At 42.6% G+C, this 15348-nt stretch overlaps 1 protein-coding gene across 1 annotated transcript in view; it reads right to left on the reverse strand.

Annotated features, from left to right (window-relative positions):
- Window positions 1-15092, reverse strand: part of LOC129708663 (metabotropic glutamate receptor 4-like) — a 780176-nt gene extending 765084 nt beyond the window's left edge. Inside the window, exon 1 of the mRNA XM_055654562.1 lies at window positions 13804-15092. The gene's annotated coding sequence lies outside the window, so the exon portion shown is untranslated. The remainder of the gene's footprint in view (window positions 1-13803) is intronic.
- Between the last annotated feature and the right edge of the window lie 256 nt (window positions 15093-15348).

Below are 15348 nucleotides of genomic sequence, written 5' to 3' on the forward strand. Positions count from 1 at the left end.
GTTCCGAGAAAGTTTACCAGAACAATGCCTGGATTTGGGGAGAATTAGCTGTAGGTAGAGGTTAGACAAATTTAGATGGTTTTCCCTGGAACACAAGATGTCGCAGGGAAATCTGAAATTATATAAAATTATGAGAGAACAGATAGGGTAGAGAGTCAGAACATTAGTATTTGATATTTCCATCATGTGGGAATAGAGGACATAGCTTTAAGTTGACAGGGGCAATGATTAAAGATGTCCTTGGGAGAAAAAATGTAACGTTTCAGGTCAGGATCCTTGTTCAAACCCAACATGTCATCTATCCTTTTTCACCAGAGATGCCGCCCAACCCACTGAGAAACTTTGTTTGTGTCCATTTTATATTTATGTGGATGTTGCCAAGACTTGAGGCTGAGCAAGAGGGAGAGGTTGCGTAGGCTGGGACTTTTTCTTGAAGAACATGGGCATCTATCATTGGTATAAATCAGCATCTGCAGTTCTACGTTTCTCTTTTAAAGGGCAAGTATTTTTTTTTCAAATAAACAGAAGGCAATGAGTGGCTGGAACATGCTGCTGCGGTTGGTGGTGGTGGAGGCAGATACGATAGATAGACTATTTTGGAAACATTTAAGGGGCCATTTAAGAGAATTCTGGATAGACAGGGAATGGAGGGGTAGGGGTTGTGTGCTGGTAGATAAGAGATGGTCTGGGCATCATGTTAGACACAGACATTGTGGGCTAAAAGGCCTGTTCCTATGCCATCAGAAATCACATATAGTCACTTACACTGAATATAGTGTGACTGTAAAGTGTAATCATTTTGAATTTCCTTCTACAGATAGCAAGTGACAGGACAGTTACTGCCATATTTTCTTTTTAATTCATACAACCAAGGAAGAATTGTAAGTGTTAAAGTGGAAAATAGTTCCAAATATTTAGTACAAAGCAAGATTGTGTATATATCTACAATAATCATTAATATCTTAAAGAATGGGGCTACATGCACATACAATTTCAATCAGAGGTCGTTTGACAGTAATTAAGATTTTTCCCTTCCACTGGGGTTGGAAATCCCCATTTTCCTTCTTTTCAACATGTTTTGTAGATACAGTACCAATCAAAAATAGCCAAACTCAACAGTGCACTGCAGTGAAATTATATTTTCACACATCACAGATCACACATGCACGAGTCTCCATATTCAGCACCATTTACAAAAGCACAAAGTTCGGTCCATGGGCACAATGTATCAGATATCGGAGCGGCTCCCAATCCAGGTAAGTCCCAGGCTGCTGCAAGGCCTCCTCAATCACCCTTGACCAGCTCGGCCCACGAACTGACATCCCCCTCCTCGCCCGATCGCCTTTGCCAACGCTATTCCAAGAGTGGGCAAGAAAGTGGGATAACAGAACTAGCATGAACAGGTGATAGATGGTCAGCGCAGCTCGGACATGGTGAAACAAAGAGCCCGTTTCCACACTATCTCCTAAAATCCACTGCACGTCTCTTAGCAAGGTATCCGTGCAAGACAGCAATCCCCCGATTTCTATATTTAACAGCAGGTGTAGATATTCGATTAATACTGCGATCAGACCATGGGTTGCACTGCACTAAAGCACTTTGGATTTGCAAGGAGTAACGTTGTCATGGGGAGTTGCTGTGCAATAATATTCAGTCAAGCTGATGCTTTTCTAATTACTGTAAGAAATCAGAATTCATACATACATGCCAATTATCAGCATTTCATGTAAACACAAAAGCTTTCAGTCAGCTTAGAGTGAAGCTCTGAGACTTATGCTTGCAGTTTAGTTTATTGTTCATGTTCACAAGTTCTAGGAGCAGAACTAAGTCATCGGCCCATCTACTCTGTCATTCAATCATAATTGATCTATCTTTCCCTATTAACCCCATTCTCCTGCCTTCACATCATAATCCTATGTCATGTATGCCAAGGCACAGCAAAAAAAAATGGTGTTGCTTGCTAACCAGACAGCGGAAAGCCATCCAGAATACATATTCATGATAAAGAGATTAATGTTTATTGCAAGATAAAGTCCAAGTAAAGATAGCATGAGGATCTCCAATGAGGTAGATAGTAGTTCAGGACTGCTCTATAGTTATTGGTAGGATTTTTTCAGTTGCCTGATAACAGCTGGGAAGAAACTGTCCCCAAATCTAGAGATGCGTTTTCACACGCGATAACTCTTGCCCGATGGGAGAGGGGAGAAGAGCGAGTGACTGGGGTGAGACTCGTCGTTGATTATCCTGGTCGCCTTGCAGAGGTAGCGCGAGGTGTAAATGGAGTCTATGGAAGAGTATGGTTTGTGTGATGGTCTGGGCTGTGTCCACAATTCTCTGCAATTTCTCATAAGTGTGGCTGTTAAGATACCAGATAGTTCTAGCCCTACATTTCCAAACACCCCTGGAACGAATGGCTATAACCACCCTTTGATACTGCATGAAGGAGCATTAATCACTGCTTACAGCAAAGCTGTTCCCAGTTTAATTTTTGGGAATACACAAAGAGAGAAACAGATGGATATAAAGTGGTGGAGTAACACAGGACAGGCAGCATCTCTGGAGAATATGGATAGGTGACATTTCCTCCAGGTGCTACAGTTTTGTCCCACATTGCAAAGACATTCAGGACCGTAGGTTAATTGGCCTCTACATTGCCCCTAGTGTGTAGGGAGCAAATATGAAAATGGGATAACATGAAACTAGCGTGACCGAGTGATTGAAGGTCAGTGCAGACTCAGTGACTGAAGGGTCAGTTTCCACGCTGCATCCCTAAACCAAGTAGGATCTTAAAATTAAGATGAATTGAGGAACTGCATATGTTGGTTTATAGAAGAGACAAAGTGCTGGAGTAACTATGGGTCAGGCAGCATCTCTGAGACCCAGGCAGGGACCCTTTAGACCGATTGTGGGGGGAGAAGAAGGAGAGCAGAAAACAGGAGGCGATAAACACTTTTTGTCCACTGAGCAGTGAAGATCAAGGAAGTGCAAGATCTGTTTGGCAAGGGGAAAGCAAAATGGGTTAACAGACAAAAAAATAAAAATAAATTGAGTGGAAAGGGAAAGAAAGGATGAAAGCAGTTCAGACTCAGCTATATCAATGTCAGGAGTCACCGATAGGCCAGATCAGTTAAAGCAAATGCTCTTCACTGTGCAACATTAATTGGGTTTTCACACCAAACCGAGATTCATGGTCAACACCCTGGGACTGGATTTAATTCCAGACGTATTTAATTACTTGAATTTAAAGTCACTTGGCCTTGTCGGATTTATATTTAAATCCCTGGATCAGTGGATCAGCATTCTGAATCAAAGGTCTAGTGAGTTGGTACCAGCTACCAGCTCCAATAAATCCTTGAAGCAAGATAGTCGAGGTGAAGCAACTGTACAAAATCAATGGGGAAACAGTGTAGCACCCACAAACATCGAGGTAACAATTGCTAATCAGAGCCATTTAGTCCAGCAATAGCTCATCGAGATTAGGAGTGCCAGTGTTGAGCTGCTGCCTCACAGCGTCGGAGACCCAGGTTCAATCGCAACCTCTGGTTCTGTCTATGTGGAGTTAACATGTTATCCCTATGACTTCATAGATTTCCCACATGTGCTCGGGTTTCCTCTCACATCCCGAAAACATACATGTTAATAAGCTTCTGTAAATTGCTCCCGATGCCCAGGGAGTAAATGAGAAGGTGGGACACCAGAACTAGTGTGAATGGGTCAGTGATAGTCTCTGTGGATTCCAGCCCACAGGGCCTGTTTCCATGCCATAGGACTACATAACATTATTTCATTGGGGAAGAGGCAGAAAGAGTTAAGCGGGTGTCAACATTTCACAACATTAACTTCACCTGGGGTCCACCAGGATATGTGTAAAGTCCTGAAACTATTACAATTGTGTATAACAATCATGAGGAATCAATCAGGTAGATGCACAGAATCACTTGCCCAGAGTGGGGGAAAATAGCGTACCAGATGACATAGGTTGAAGGTGAAGGGGAAAAGATTTCATATGAATCCGAGGGGTAACCTTTTCACACAAAGGGTGGTGGATGTAGGGAACAAGCTGCCAGTGGAGGTAGTGAGGCTGGGACTAGCCCAACATTTAAGAAAGTTAGACATATACATGGATAGGATTAGTTGAGGGATAAGGACCAAACACAGGCAGGTGGGCCTCGTGTAGCTGGGACATGTTGGCCAGTGAGGGCAAGCTGGGCAAAAAGGGCCTGTTTCCACACTGTAACACTCTGATGCCAGGGCTATCTGGATCCCAAAGTGAACTTGCTCTAATAATATCAGTTTATCTCGATGATTCAAAACAAGTTTCTGAAAGCTTACATTAAAATTTGTCTAATTTACCTATATACTAGCTCCTTGATTAGAGGGCTGCAGGGAGCAAACTTTGGAAATGATTTTTCCTGGATTCTTCATTCTATTTTTGTGATTAGTTTGGAAGTGTGCAGGAGGAGAAATTTTAAGATTGGAGTTAAGGGACTGCAAATGCTAGTTTACAAAGACAAAGTGCTGGAGTTACTCAGTGGGTCAGGCAGCAGCATCAGAGGTGGATATATGACATTTCAGGTCTGGACCCTACTTCAGACTGTGACGGGGAGGGAAAGAAAGCAAGAAGAGAGGTGGGGCAGGACAACCTGGCAAATTTCCTCTTCAGTCTCAAGAATGATCATCTTGCATGAAAAATCAAGAATGGATCCACCTTGGTAATTATGCCATGATACACATCCTGCAAATTTGCAATCAGAGGCATTTTTATATAGTCAGGACGAGGGTGATAACAGGGAGTAAAATCACCATGAAGGGAGATGGGAGTATAGTAACTTACAGAATTCATTGGAAGAGCAACTTTGCAAATGCATTTGTACATAATGCAATACAAAGGTTGATAGATGTTAGAAATTCTGGAGACATTTCAGTTCTTATGGGCAACACAATTCCATACTCTTTCGACCTTCCTCACAACCCCCCGCCCCCACCAAAATCCAGAAACACTACATCCAGATTACATCTTTAACATGAAATTTTCTTGTTTTAGCACAAGAGCATTTCACATTTCAACCTCTGAAAATACAAACCCCAAAAACTGCTTATTTTCACATCAGAAAGGCCAGGTTTTGGGAGTCAAAATCCGACCATGGCTAGTTTTAATTGGCTTTATAAACTTGCACCTTAAAGCAATTTGGATGGTACCCATAATAGTTACTGCAGGGTTTCATGCAAGTTGAGTTTACAGGATCCCAAAATAATTTTTTTTAAAAACAGAAAAGGAATGGTTTTCCAATACCTTGACCAATCTTCAAAAAAATACCATGTGATATGAATTATAATGCCTTTCGCATTTTGAATTGTCAATCGTGTTGTGTATAAAAGGGTGGTCATATGTTCTTGTTAAAATATCTACAATTCAAATTACTTCAAGGAACTAAAGCCTTCAGAATATCCTTGGGTCAGGAAGACAGGTCTTTGGACACAAGTTGCTACCTTCAATTCGCAATACGCTCGGATAATTAGAAAATGTCACCTAAAGATTTGCTATTTCGTACATTTTATTTTTACTAGTTAAAAATTCACAAATGCAGTCACTGGAACACAGGAAACATTTACACGAGGTAACGTCTGCTTATTTAAACCCCAATAAATCACATTAGTCAATAACAATAAGGAAAAATTGCCCCTCAGACACCAACTGATTCAAATACAGTAAACCTTCATTTGAGACCATGGTGGGAATAGTGTTCATTATTGCCAATCGTCTGCAATAACCAAGCAAGGGATTATCATTGTTTAAGTAATCAAAATAAGGAATTGTAGGTGCTGGTTAATATACAAAAAGACAAAGTGCTGGAGCAACTCAGCGGGTCAGGCAGCATCGCTGGAGGAAACAGACACATTGACATTGAGTCAAGACCCTCGTCAGCCTCTCTCGGCCTGGAACTGGGGACGGAGGAGAGACGAGGATGGAGTCATTGGTTGCGTCCCGCAGACTCAGGAGGGTCGGTAATGGAAGGCACAGTCTGGGCAGAGGGTGGCATCAACAGCCAGCCTGAAGCAACCAGGGTGGCATCGGCAGGTCCATCAGCTATAACCAAAATCCATTAAAAATATGTCAAATGAAGGCTTATCGTAGGACATTCAATGGAACTAATTGTTGGGAGGCGTCTTAAACCTGCAATAGATATTTTTAATCCACTTGGTGAAGGTGTCCATGGGCTAATATCTCTCCCAGGGGGTTCAATGTTTGGATAAATGAAGTATTCAGTTTAAGTAAGCAATCGGCAAGAGCTTGAATTTACTTTAAACTTCAGGGTATTGCATTAAGATAACCAATAAAATGAAATAGTTTGTCCAAGACTTTACTCAATTGCCTTGTGGGTCAGGAAGCAATTTTACTGGAGTAATCTGTTTATAGAAATGTAAAAAAATAGCAGTGTTTAAAAAGTTGGCTGAAGTTTTGCACACTTTTCTGGGCATCTACAAGATCATTTGGAAATTCAGCTCCTTGTTCTCCAGGCATAAGTCTCAAATTAACCATCACAGTTTAGACTTCAGAGCTACAGTGCGGAAACAGGCCCTTTGGCCCACCGAGTCCATGCCAACCATCGATCACCCCATGCTTTAAAACTATACTGCACAATAGAGACAATCTTTACCAAAGCCAACTAACCTACAAACCTGTAGGTCTCTGGAGTGTGGCAGGAAACCAGAGCACCCGGAGAAAACCCATGCAATCACGGGGAGAACATACAAACTCCATGCAGACAGCACCCGTAGTCAGCATCGAACATGGGTCTCTGGCACTACAAGACAGCAACTGTCACACATCTGTGCCACCCTAACCTCTTAACTCATTTGCAGAATCTCTTCATTAGGTGGTAACACCATACTGTAGCTGGAAGTGTTGGCTTTGTGGCTGTATGTCCTTTTAATAACTGGATGCAAAGAAAACAGCTACAGGGTACATGCAGGAAACAAAGCATTTGCAATTCGCCTGTAGTGACAGAGGCCGATATGACACAGAAATCTAACATTATTCCGAAAACTTCACAACTGAATTTATTGTAAAGAGACTTTCATGAACAACATTGTAAGACACAACGATGTTTAATGCCAAATGAATGACAAGGAGCAATTTTTGTCTTGAGAAATTACCTTGTCAGGAGACAGTGACAGCTTATTTTTTATTGAACATTTAATTTGGAGATGCAGCATGGAAACAGGCCTTTCAGCCCGCCGAGCCCACGCAGACCAGTGATCACTATCCTACACACTAGAGACAATTTACAATTTTAACCAAAGCCAATTAACCTATAAACCCGTACATCTTTGGAATGTGGGAGAAAACCAGAGCACCACATGGCCACAGAAGGAATATACAAATAGCACCCCTCATCAGGATCAAAGTTGGGTCTCAGGAGCTTTAAAGCAGCAACTGTACCGCTGCACCGCGGTGCTGCCCCTTTAAAAACCCCACAATTAAGTTAAAATGCAATAGGAAAGAGGTAGTAAAGAGTATATTTAAATAACCACAAACCAAATAAAATGGTGTTGATTGTATTTAAAAAAAGCTTCAAATAGTATGTAGTTCATTGCATTAAAAGCCTCATTAGATTAACTGCAGATAAACGCCGCACTATATTATTTGCTTCTCTTCTGGCTCAGCGAACAATCCTGCTCAGGTGGACGGAACCTACCCCGCCCACTCGTACTCAATGGCTGGCAGATATTATGTCCTGCCTAAAGTTCGAGAAAATCAGGTACTTACTTCGACATTCAAATAGAAGGTTTCAGAAAGCGCGAGGACCTTTTTTTTTTTAAATGCATTCCAGACTTTATAAATGCTTGACCATCAAGCACAGTTTAACAGCTTAACAGTCTACCCATTCATTTACCGTGGATTATTGTTGTGACAGGCTGATATTTGCATATGCTCACTGGCCGTGACTGGGGAGGGGTTATTTTTGGTATCTCATTTTTCTTTTATTGTTGTCTTGTTATATGTTAGCATAAGTTGTTTTTTATTTATTCTTTTCGTACACTCTGTCTGTAACAAATATACTTTGTTATATCCTGAAAACTAAATTAAAAAGATTTTGATTTTTTTTTTAAAAAGCCTCATTTTAGGCTTCAGATTTTATTATCTCTCATGCCTACCCAAATATACAACGCACTGGTCATAACTTTGAGATTATGATCCCCTCATAATTTTCTCACAACTCACTCGATTTGTTCCTGAAAAGTCACTGTATTCAGTGCAGCAACTGTTTTTACTACTTAAAGCATCCAAATCTTCCAGCAGTGCAGATGGGTAAGACTTGGTGCAGAAACATCTCCAGTTTTGAACCATTATACACAATTAAGCGATAACCCACAAACAATTGGCAGGATGACTACTGAAACTGGAGGGATAAACTGTACGAATGTGGCCATGTTCAGAACATGGATAGGCGACTCTTTAGGTCCCGATCCAGCACTCATCTATTGCATCCGCTGCTCTAGGTGTCAGCTGCTCTACATCGGTGAGACCAAGCGTAGGCTTGGCGATCGTTCGCCCAACACCTTCACTCGGTTCGCAATAACCAACCTGTTCTCCTGGTGGCTCAGCACTTCAACACCCCCTCCCATTCTGAATCGGACCTTTCAGCGCCTCATATTTCACTTGGGCAGTTTACACCCCAGCGGTATGAACATTGGCTTCTCCAATATCAGGTAGTCCCCGCTTTCTCCTTCTTTCCCCTCCCCAGCTCTCCCACAGCCCACTGTCACTGCCTCTTCCTTTCTTCTTCCCACCCCTCCCACATCAGTTTGAAGGGTCTCGACCCGAAATGTCGCCCATTTCCTTCGCTCCATAGATGTTGCCTCACCCGCTGAGTTTCTCGAGCATTTTTGTCCACCTTCGATTTTCCAGCATCTGCAGTTTCTTCTTAAAAATACTCCAGCACTTGTCTTTTGTAAACCAGCATCTGGAGTTCCTTGTGTCTAGCATCTCCCAGAAACCTGGTTTATGAAAGCAAGTCTTGTTTATGAAAGCAGGAAAAGAGATTTGTGTGTTGGTCTCTCTACGTGAAACGTCAGGAAGAAAGGTCTTGACCCGAAACATCACCCATTCCTTCTCACCAGAGATGCTGCCTGTCCTGCTGAGTTACTTCAGCTTTTTGTGTCTATCTTCAGAAGAGAGATAGTTTTATACAGAAGGTAATCCAAGATGGGAATCTGGAAATAATCAGCCTGATACCCTGACGTACTGCATGAAATGCAGATTAAACCAGAAACCCATTCAGTATTCAATTCTGTTTCGCCTTTCAGCAAAATTAAGGCTGATCAGACATGTCAGTAAATCCTGATACTCAAGCTGTAACCAAATCTCAATTCACCCGATCTTTATAGAGATCTCACTCGCCTTTCTAGAGGTGAAAATGGAAGGATAGTCAACATTATTAAAAGTCAAAGGAAAATTATACAGACATTATTTAATCCTAAAATGGCAGAGTAAAGAATTTCTATGGGCTTTTTACATTGTCAAGAGGATTGTAGAGAAATCCTCTAACATTCTCCAACAGTGAAAAGATTAGATTGCCTTTATCAATATTTTACAAACATAAGCTGCCAGAGGGCACGTCGATACATAAAAAGGCCTGTAAACCTATACTTCTGCGTTAGCCTCCCCTCTTAGATTTTCCTACTTTTTTGAAAATTTAATTAACATTTCTTTTTTTTTTGCAAGATTATATATTTGCAAATAAAGCACAGTCTGTGAGTTCCACAAGGCTATATTGCTGTTCAGAGAACAAGGCAGCACAATACGAATCCAACATGCCAGGTTTTAATCCCCTTTGCCTTCACATGATCCATCTCTCCCCATGTACCCATCCAAAAGCCTCTTAATGCCATCATAATATGCCTTCATTTGCCGAGCCCAGCAGCACATTCCATGCACCCAGCACCCTCTAAGAAAACATACCCTGCACATCTCCTCTAATTTTTTGCCTGAGAAATTTTTCCAGACTCAAGGCTCTGACAATCTTCCATCTCAATTTTATAGACAGTAATTTTGCGTGGTCTCCACTCAGCCTCCGGAGAAAATAATAAGTTTGTCTGACCTCTATAACTATTGAAGCATTCGAAAATGCTGGCTAATAATGTCGGTTCGCGATACATAAAACACAAACAATGTATGGAAATTCAAGCGGAATTAAACTTCATGGAGTCAGAGAGTGAACAGCGTGGAACAGTCCTTTCAGCCCCACTCATACATGCTGGTCAAGTTGCTTCCCACTTGCCTGTGTCTGGTTCACACCCTTCCTAACAGTGTACCTGTCCAAGTGTGAATTAAATGTCATAATTGTAGCCACCTCTTCCACTATCTCCGACTATGAAAATGTTGCCTCTTGGGTCCCCTTTAAATCTTTCCCTTCTCAACTTAAACCTATACCCTCTATATTATGACTTGCCAACCCTTGGGAATAGACTGACTATTAATTTTATCTTGTCATTATTTGATATGGATAGGAAAGGTTTATAGCGATATAGTCCAAATGACACTAGCCTAGATAAGATATATTGGTCAGCACGAACGAATCGGGCCCCTTGTCTTTATATCCTGCCATAAGGTCAACCACCCCCCCCCCCCCCCCCCCCCCCCCCGGAAAAATTAGACCCAATCCATCCAGCCTCCCGTGTAGCTTAAATAAGCCCACAATATATATATATATATATACACACACACACACACATATACATGCACGTTATATCCACGTCAATTTTTGCACCCTATCTAGCTCAATGACTTTTCCCCCCAAAATTATTTCGAAGGATCTTGACCAAAATGTAACACATTCACGTTCCAGATGCTGCGTGACCCGTCGAGTTATTCCAGCACCTTGTGTTCGACACTATCCCAACATCTGCAGTACCTTTCCCTCTCTCCATCAACCATATTGGCACCAAAACTACAAGGTCTACGCTTTGATTCTGCAATCGTCTCCCGATTCATAAAAAACAGGTAATAGACGCGAGTTAGTTGAAAACTGCCTTCAAAGCTTGATTTTAGATAAAGCAATGTTCAAAGGCTACTCACAAATCACAAAAGCCATCTGGCCAACCCCATTTATTTACAATTGAACACAATTAGTAGATTGAATTGTGAAGAGTCGTGACCCTGGTAGATCAATCGCCATGCCTCGCGGCTACTGGACTGCATGTTGAACAAGTTGTGAAATATTCACACCTTTTTCTGATAACCCAACACCTTAACTATGTTTTCCTCTCCACAGAAGCTGCCCGCCCTGTTGAGCGTTTTCCAGCATGTTGTCTCTATTTTACATCTCACTGCACGATGGTATGGTTCAATAAGATAAACATGAGTAAATTAGAAGTCTTCCCTCCAGTGGGTAGTTTGTGACGCGGCGCTACCCGCAAACGCATACTGCATAAAAAGTCTTAAAACTCAACAGATGCTTATATCTGTGCCACACTGCCGGCGAAGTGGTTGATATAAATATGTTCATTACTGTCAACCTCCATTTTGCTTTTAAGTGAATGACTCGCCTCGTGCACATTCTTATAACAAGACGCTTGCAGCTAGTTAATATTAAGTCCACAAGCAAATAGATATGGCGTTTTAAGAACGTAGTGTAATTATCTTACTGATAATCTGGCAATACTTTGCAAATAGCAACTTCGCAAAGATAAATACTATATCGTGGGCCGCTTGCAACCCAGCGGTATGAATATTGATTTCTCTACCTTCAAGTAACCCTTGCTTTCCCTCCACTCTCGTTCTCCGACTAGTTTAATTATCCTTCTGATTAATGTTACTGATTAATGTCACCTTCCCCTACTAACAATTAACATTTCCTTATCATCTTCTGCTTTGAACTGTCGTTTCCACACCTTACCCATCCATATCTCTAGTCTCCCTCTCCCCGAGTCTGAATAAGGGTCTTGACCCGAAACATCACCCATTCCTCCTCTCTAGAGATGCTGCCTGTCCCGCTTAGTTACTCCAGTATTGTGTCTATCTTCGATGTAAACTAGCATCTGCAGTCTCTTCCTTACATGTATACACACGCCATGTCTCAATTGGATATTGCCGTTTGATCCTCAATGTAACCCAGGACGGAAGGGGTTAATGTCCGCTTGGGTGAAGTGATAAAGGCTTCTATAATAAATCTATCCGAAAGAACGTTCATAAGTAGATTATTCTGACCCGCGTTGCAAATTGCTGTCAGGGGCAGCCAGGAAATTCCAATCATTATTAAATTATAAACACACTAAAACCTTGTCCCCCCCCCCCCCCCCCCCCCCCCCCCCCCCCCCCCCCCCTTTGCACGACCGCCTCCAACCAAAGAGCATATCTGAAGGAATAATCAGAACTGTTTAAAATGTCCAGACCAACTCCCATTTCGTGCGTGGCATCCTGCACGGTGCGCGCTTTGCGAAACAGAGCAAGCAAGCACAAGGGGGTAATTCGGCACCCCGTTACACACCCTCTGCCCCGCAACCCGTGGTAGCGCTGATCACCTTCCGACCAGACCAACATCTCGCCGAATTCTCCTCAAGTGGAGAAAGGCGTTTTCTTTAAGCCTGCTTTCAGATCTTCAATATTTAATCGCGATGCAGAGAAATATCGAGTAGCTATCACGCAAGATAAATCAATGCCAATGCTTTTGAAAATAAAAGTCACATTTAAACAAGGCAGCGATTCCCAAAACCATACAGACTGCATGGATTGCCTTTGCTTTCTTACAGTTACGCGGTTCCTTAATTCCACCACAACCTAATTTGCTTCCGTCTCCCCCAGTCATGTAATTGTTGTTGACATATCCACATCTGTATCAATACCATTAGACACCCGAATGCAATTCTAGGAATCGGCTTTATATACAAATACATAAATATATATATGGAACACGTCGACTTCTTTATAGCAGTTTGCATTATGGATTTCCATCAGTTTAAAAACTTAACCAATCATTTTTTTTTCCGGCTTGACATGGTGCGCGCGAATCATTTGAACATTGCTTCTTAAATCGTGACAAACCTCGGGAGCACGGCCGCCAGGAGCGCGTATTAATCAGAGGAAAAGCAAAACAGCTTTCCGAAATTGCCTTCCTGAAACTCCAGGCTACGACGGGGCTCCGATGGATCTTTCCCACCGTAGTCTAAAGTTCTGTCCGCGTTCCTTCCATGCACGGCAGCGAAGGGTTTAACCAACGCATCTGTCATTTCAGCACCTTGGTCAGATCCTACCCATGCGCCGCCTGTTAGTTTCAAGACCGCCCGCCCTGTGTAATTCATGGGGTCTCCTTCATTTTCGCAGCCGCTACACTTAGGCTAGTATGTGTTATTAATTAAATATGAGGTTGACAAATGTCCACCCTTGCTGGAAATGCAATCCCGGGAGCTTCTATACACTGCAGATCCATACTAATTCTAATATAAACTGGGGTTTTTTTTTTATAACTTAAAAAAATAATCCAATAATTCTCCGCATTCCCGCCACTAGCCACCAAACAAAGGAATCCCCCTTCGGGAAACTGTCATATTTGCCGTGAGGGGTACGAGATACGCGGATTTCTCTAGGGAAGCGAGTGGCGCTGCGTTTGGAACTTTCTTTGCGGTTAAATATCACCCATTTGCAACCTCCCTTCTCCAATAGTTTGTGCATAGTGATGGATACAGAGCTCCCACCGATTGCTTAGCAAACTAGAGCCCGCTACAAGCTGGGAACTCAGATCTCCGAAGATTGTGGGATTTTTTTGTTTTAAATCAGGAGATAGGTAAATATATTCCTACCTTCAGTCGCGATAGTGTGCCCGAGATTGCTAAATACGGCGATTGTAGTTGCGTACCAAATTCGCCTGTTGTACTGGGTCCGGGTACAGCTATTTTTTCCTCTCTCGCATTCACACACACACGCAAACTCCAGTGTTCGTCTCTGATAATCTCCTGGCTGTTATTGCTCGAAGCAAGAAACCGCGGGCTCGCCCACGATGTTGGCACGATTCACAGTCTAAGTAGGCTGGAAAGTACCCATGGATAAAAACCAGCACATCTCCCAGGGCCGTCTAGCGCCTTGCCATCCCTCCACGCCAGCGATTCAGGTGGAGAAACGGAGCTTAACGGTATAAATACCCGACGCAACACGACACGTCTTGTAATGAATGCCTTCGGCGCCCAGAGTCACTGCAAGAATCACCAGATACCGGGGAACGCCAGGCGGTGAGATCCCAGCATTTCCCACTTTAGCGTTTCCACTCGCCACGACCACAGTACAGTACAGTCCCCTTAAGGTGATCGAATCCCTTCAACTTAGCATAGCAAAAAAGATTCTCGTATTACCCAAAACCACAACAAAAAAACGTTTTTTTCATGGACAGAGAATCGCGATTTTAAAAATCGATCTGGTTTTGCAGCAAATCAGCTGCTTTCGGAATGAAATTTTACAACTGGATTCTGCTCTTTAGATCCAGACGTTCATTTAAACCGAGCCGAAGTCTTGATTGGTGACCACAATCACACAGGCGTTTTAAAGGAGCATCATACGTGTTTCTGCAAACAAATCGCCGTCCCATCGCCGTTTGGAATCGCATATGGAAATCTTGGAGCACGCCTTACTGCCCGTCGACTTAAAACTAAAGCGTTATCTTTGTAGGCGTCGTCTGACATCTGTGGCGTGCAGTTTGTATCAGATGCAGTATCGGTTTTTGCACTCTGGTGCCTGCCAATGTAATCTCAGTTCATTCCTGAACCACCTGGGATTTGGTTGTACTGGGCTGGTTTAAAAATCTATCGCCATAGTAACAAGTACCCACAATAAATCTCACTAAAAAACCCACTAAACTTGTTTCCAACCAAGCATACGTCGTAATGAATGCTGCAAGTGTATGTAGATCTCATTAAAAACAAAAGCCAGCCGCAAACCCAACATGTCGTCTGCTTTTGAATGCCACGGTCCAATGTTAATTGAGGAGGTGAATAAAATATTTATTTCTCATTTTGCAAGTTGGAGCGATCCAACTTGAGCAGAAGTTCACAAAGTGCTGGAGTGACTCAGCGGGTCGGGCAGCGTCTCTAGAGAACATGGGAGGTGACATTTCGGTTGGGGACCGTTCTTCAGACTTACGTGAAGAAAAGTTAACGCGATTCAACCACAAGGCTCGGGTGGGGGCGGATTTGTGCTGAAAATGATTAAAACAATAAAGAATAGGAGCGTCTAAACTTCACACGTTAAATAGACCCCAGTCGCATTAAGCCCCTGTCCCACTTAGGAAACCTGAACGGAAACCCTTTGGAGACTTTGCGCCCCACCCAAGGTTTCCGTGCGGTTCCCGGAGGTTG

The sequence above is a fragment of the Leucoraja erinacea genome, chromosome 24, assembly GCF_028641065.1.
Source record: "Leucoraja erinacea ecotype New England chromosome 24, Leri_hhj_1, whole genome shotgun sequence".
NCBI lineage: Eukaryota > Metazoa > Chordata > Chondrichthyes > Rajiformes > Rajidae > Leucoraja > Leucoraja erinaceus.